The sequence below is a fragment of the Coptis chinensis genome, unplaced genomic scaffold, assembly GCF_015680905.1.
Source record: "Coptis chinensis isolate HL-2020 unplaced genomic scaffold, ASM1568090v1 utg2154_pilon_pilon, whole genome shotgun sequence".
NCBI lineage: Eukaryota > Viridiplantae > Streptophyta > Magnoliopsida > Ranunculales > Ranunculaceae > Coptis > Coptis chinensis.
This window is the reverse complement of record NW_028238122.1, coordinates 121,803-127,678: the sequence shown is the minus strand read 5'-3', so window position 1 is coordinate 127,678 and position 5,876 is coordinate 121,803.

Here is a 5,876-nt window from a genome sequence, read left to right as displayed (position 1 = left end):
CACCAACAAATCCAAGAGTCAACTCTTCCTTCCTCTTCTTCCTTACCAACACAAAAATCCTACTCCCCTCCAACTCCCTCGGTGTTGTAGAACCGCCGGACCAAGTCTTCGTGGTAGAAGGCTTTGGTCGAAAGTACCATAAACTACTCCAGCCTCTACTAGCCATTTCGTCACCGTGAAAACGGCGCGATGTGGGTCGGCAAAGAAAAACTTGTTCGCAAAAATTCGGGCCGCCATTTTCCATTTGAAGTTTGAATAATGGTTTGGGGTTTGTAGAAGGTGTAGGAGTAATGAGGAAAGACCTTACCGATAAAAACGATGGTGGTGGTGATGTAGTGGCGGCAAAGCACCAAATTTTGATTTTTCGGTGGTTTTGTTGGGTTAAATTGGTGGAGGTGGTGTGGTTTTGGTTTTAGAGGAGATTTGAATCGATGTTTGATGGTCATGGAGTTATTTTGGTTTTCTTTTAATTTTATTTTGTTAGGGTTTTGAAGCTTTGTTAATGGCGGTGTGGAGAAGAAATGATGAACTGTAGGTGAAGGTAAGGTATGCTGCGGCGCTGTCCGTCCGCGGGCTGGTTATGCTGGTTGGGCCCAAGCCCAAAATCGAAATTTTGATTTTTTTTTTCGATTTTTTCGCTAACTTCAAATCAAAATTGCCGCCTCGCTACGGGGTCCGATTTTTTTGCGAATGAGATATGGAAATGATCAGAGAGAATTTCCTATCCAATGATCCATAAAACACTCTCTTCCGACTTCGATGACATACGAGATAGTGGATAATACCTCGAAGCGCGTGCATGACGTAAGTTATGCTTAACGAAATGAACTCTAATTCCTCGGATTATGTCAACCCGAATCGTAATACAATTAAACGGCCTAAGCAACTCTAATGGGACATAAAACATTTTAGTATGGAAACACGAACACTTTGACCCCCAAACAAATTTTTACAACGGCTTAGAAAATTTGTTTTAGCAAAGAGGTCTTTTAAAGTCGATCCCCTAGACTTCCTAGATTACTATGTTTATTTTTTTTTTTTTTTTTTTTTTTATTTTATTTTTTAGAAGGAAAAACAATAATCAATAAGGACATAATTCACACCATAGAGAAACATGACTCAAAAAACCGGAAAAACATGCAAGAGTGGAAAACGGAACTATGTGAACCGTGGACTTAGGATCCGTACTTTCATACCACACACTCCATAGGGAGGGCCCAGTTATCTTAATGGTGCCTCACCAATATATTAAAGTGAAAGGAAGTGCACCAAACACAGAAATTGAGTCGCTTATAGTCGATACTCGAGACTTTATCTAAAACATATGTATGAATATGCAGTTGATCATATATCAACAACCTAAATAGTTGTGGATCATTCCATAAATAAATATCACAGAAAACATATCCAAACACAATCAAGCACCAAGATTTCCTACGACGAGTTTTAGTGGAATGAAAACGGTCGGATAACCCTATTGTGTAACCTATCATGCACCTTCTTTTTAATTTTTGAATGAGTGGTTGTTTTAGTAAATAAGTGTGGAAAAGTGAATGGTTGTGGAGAATATGGTGGATATGGATAAGTTGTAGAAAGACAGACCTGCACACAATGAGGATGTGGTTTTAGCAATCAACTCATTCATCAGGTGTGTGTGGGACTGTCTCAATTCTGAAAATGAAGGTGTCAAATAGTTTGTCCTTCCTCAAGTACCTCGCTTTGCTAGGAGGATTTAAAAAATTATGAAGCACGGGAGAAACAAAAGGATCGAGTGCAAAACTCGAGATTCCTTTGAAAGGGTGGAAGGAGGGGAGTCGAGGTGGATGTTGTGCAAGTTAGTTCTTGATAGGTGAATTGTCACCTACCAAGAAACTCATCGAATTCCTCATCTAGATTGGTCATATCCACATTACTATGGTAGTCCTCTACATCTTTGAGAAAAGTCATCAATCCCGGCCCTCATCAATAATATGTGTATCGACTAGTGTAGGGATGAAAATGTTTGAGTCCGACTTTCCAAAGGAAAGAATTTTGGGCATATGACTATCGTGGAAAGTGTTGTTGAAATAATCTCGAGCGAAGCTCGATCATGCTAACCTCTCCATCCATAGATGAATCGGGTAAATGTGTCTTTGTTTTAAAACATTGACTTCAACAAAAGATGGCCAAAAGACATGGACATTGAACCATCACGCAATTAATGAGCGATTTGGCAGTTAAGCCGTGAAAGGATGCCCTAAAATGATCGGACAGAGTCGCTAGCTTACTTCCTCGTGATCGAGGACTACAAAATCAGCCGGATAGTAGAAATCCCGAACTTTTACCAAAGACATTTTCAACTACACCCTTAGGATACTTAATAGACCGATCAGCTAATTGCAACGCCATTTTAGTGGGTTGCATCTTGTCTAGACCTATTTGTCTATACAAATAAAATGGGAGTAAGTTAACACTAGCCCCCGTGTCTAATAACGCCGTCGTCGATAAGAATCTCCTAAGGTTCATTGTCTGATGAGGGATCTACCGAGGTCCTTGTACTTAACAATTCCATTATGTTCAGATAAGGTTGGGAATTGTTCGTTAAAAGCTACGCCTTTTGGTATATTTGTCTTACCTAGTAGTACACAATTCCTTAAGAAACTTAGCATGATGTGGTAGCTTTTAATAGCTTTATGGTGAAGGGAAGGTTTATAGTTAGATTCTTGAAAACGTCCCTAATCTCCTCGTAATTTGTATCCCTAGTTAACAAGGCTAATTTTTGTGGAAACGGTGGTTTCGCTTCTATATTTAGCAAATGGTATCACCTGGATGTTTAACCGCGGGCTTTCTGTTTTTAGGTCAGGTGTTGTAACCGGTACCTCTACAAAGTGGTAGGCTCTTCATTTTCTATTTCGGTATCTAGTAAAATAGTAGGTGTAGGGCTATCGGTGGGGTAACTATAGGCATAGTTACCTTGTTATCAACCACTCTGCCGTAACGGAGAGTGGTGATGGCATTTATCTCACCTACATTTTCATATTCATTACTAGTATTATCGGTTACCTCAAAGGCGTGTTTTGTTGTTTTAGGATTAGGTATTGCGTGACCGGCAACACACCTTTGGTTTGGGCTTTATCTTGAGCCAACCGTTGGGTTAAATTATTAATGGATTGTAGAAGTTGTTGGTTAGATTGAGCCATGGTTTGGAAAAAGTTTTGGCTCACTTGTATGAAGGTGTCAAAGCGATCCGGTTGTGTGGGTGTAGTAGTCACGGGTGGTGTGGATCGAACTATTTCACGAATTATTTATGGGTGGATTTTGATAATTATTATCGACCGAACGATACCTCTATTAGCATTATAATTATTATAATTACCTTGACCTTGTGCTTGACCTTGTCGAGGTTGCACTTGGTTGTTATAATTATTAAAATTACCCCTCGACCGCCCTTTTGTCGTGGGCGGAGCTTGGTTAAAGCCGTATGGGCCTAACATATTGATTATTGTACCCCTCGAGGTGTGACTTGTTGGTTATTTCTCCAACCGGAGTTGGGATTTTGTGTCCAAGGGCGTTAGGTTCACTATTAATGGAACAAGCCCGTTCATAGGCTATAGACGAGTGGGAGTCGGATGCTCAGACTCCAACAGAAACTACATGGGTTTGAATTTACATTCATGACGGGGATAGGCTTTTGTTGTACGTAAATGGCCTCTACCTTTTAGTGAGTGATTCGATTAGAGTTTTAAGCTCGAATCGCGTGTTTAATTTCAAACATACCGGGCGGCCTTAATCGTATTAGTAGAACTAGCGGAGCGGAGTAATCGCCACTACCTCCCCGTTATTATTTCGCTTAGTTTGGTCGCCTAAAAATTTATAAGCCTCTCGAGGCTCCTTTACTTAAGAAACTACCCCCATTCATTATGTCAAGGACTTCTTTATGGTGATGTTGAAGTCCTTTGAAAAAGGCACGAACTAACGGTCTTTTTGCTAGGTTATGGTGTGGACACTCTATAAGCAGATCGGGTGAAACGATTCCAAGCCTTCGAAAATGATTCATGAGGATTTTGTCGAAAGAAATGAATCTTGGAAAGCATCTCATCCGTCTTTAGGGGTGGGTAAAAATGTTCCATAAACAAATGAACAAGTTTAGCCCACGAAGTCCACGAATTAGGCGCTTAAGGGGCAGTTAACCAAGACGCCTTTATCGGCTAAGGTGAAAGGGAATACCCTTAATTTAATTTGTTCCGCATCAACCATGGGATGGTGGAATGTTGTTAGGACTTGTTCAATCCTACGATGTAGCCGATAAGGTTTTTCATGGTCTAAACCATGAAAACGGGTAACAAATTAAAAATATTTGGAGGGATTATGAAATCCCCACTGGTCTGCTAGAACGATGCAAGATTTGGGGCTATCGCCAAGGCTTTGTAGAAGTCCGAGAGAGGAGTCTCTTTTCTTCCCCATTATATCGTGGTGTGTGTGAAATAGTAGCTAGAGGTGTAGTGTGTGGTATACTAGATAGACTTGTTTGTTGCTGTTGTTGTGTATTTACGTTAGGTGTTTTTTGTTCCCGGACACCTTAATCTCATGCAAGACTAAGTCGAGCTTAACTAAACATGCAACACTCCAAACAATTCGATATACTAGTATAAACCTCTAACAGAGATGCGAGGTGTGGAAGAAAGGAATACCTGATTCGTCCTTGCTTTATGAATAGCATCTTGTTTACGCTTTGTTCAGTGTATAGAGCAGGTTAGAACACCGAAAAATATGAAAGATCAAAGTTCAATCAAAACCGTCAATTCGGAAAAAATCAGCGAAGAAGGCGGCATCTTCTCAGCGCCGGTCGCTGCCAGCTCGTAAATTCGAATTACAGTGTTTGAGCGAATTCGCGCTTTGGTATGGAATGCGGGCGCTGGTGGTAGATGAAATTCCAGAACTTAGCGGCGGTCGCTCACACCTTACGGGCGGGCCCGTGTATTTTCTCGCGGAATTTATCAAAGCTGAAATGGGCAACCACAGTATGAAACAACCAAGGGTGGGTGGGTTTAATGGGACTTAAAAATGACTACTTCTACAAAGAAAACAATGCTAAAGTGCAACTAAGATGGTAGCGGCGCCATTTGATAACTGTAAAATGAATAGTTTACCTACGAAATGAACGATGAATTCAATCCGTAAGTAAACTAAAACTGATGAAATAATCTCGATTATCAAAGCTTCTACTCTCGATGCGAATTGCACTAAGTGGAGTAGGAACTTTGATAATCGAGATTATTTCATCAGTTTTAGTTTACTTACGGATTGAATTCATCGTTCATTTCGTAGGTAAACTATTCATTGATAACTGTAAAATGAATAGTCTACCTACGAATGAACGATGGATTCAATCCGTAAGTAAACTAAAACTTTTCTTTTAAATCTCAATTATTAAAGCTTCTACTCTCGATGTGAATTGCACTAAGTGGAGTAAGAAGTTCGTTCCACTCCTAGTTCCCTAGCATGGATTGTTTTCTAAGTCTAAGAAATCAGTCTTAAGTCTAATGAGAGCTTTACGAAATGTTATGCTAACAAGACGCGTTAATTTAAATAACAAGATATAATAAATAACAAGATAAAATATAAACTATTCAGTCTTAGGTACCTTCTTGCAAAGAAGGATGCTAAGCAGGAGCAATGGTTGGTTACTAAGGAGTTCGGTGATTAAAGGCCAAGATTCAAGAAGACAAAGCCTTTGTAAAGCCTGGTCAAAAGATGAAAAGTCAAAGTCCACGCCGCGTAAACAATTGCACAAAGTCAACAGAACTTCCGAAGACCATATCTTTAGACTCAGACCTCGGAATTGGGCCTACCTTATGTCAAAACGACCGGCTCGGAAAGAGATTTTCAATGGTCCA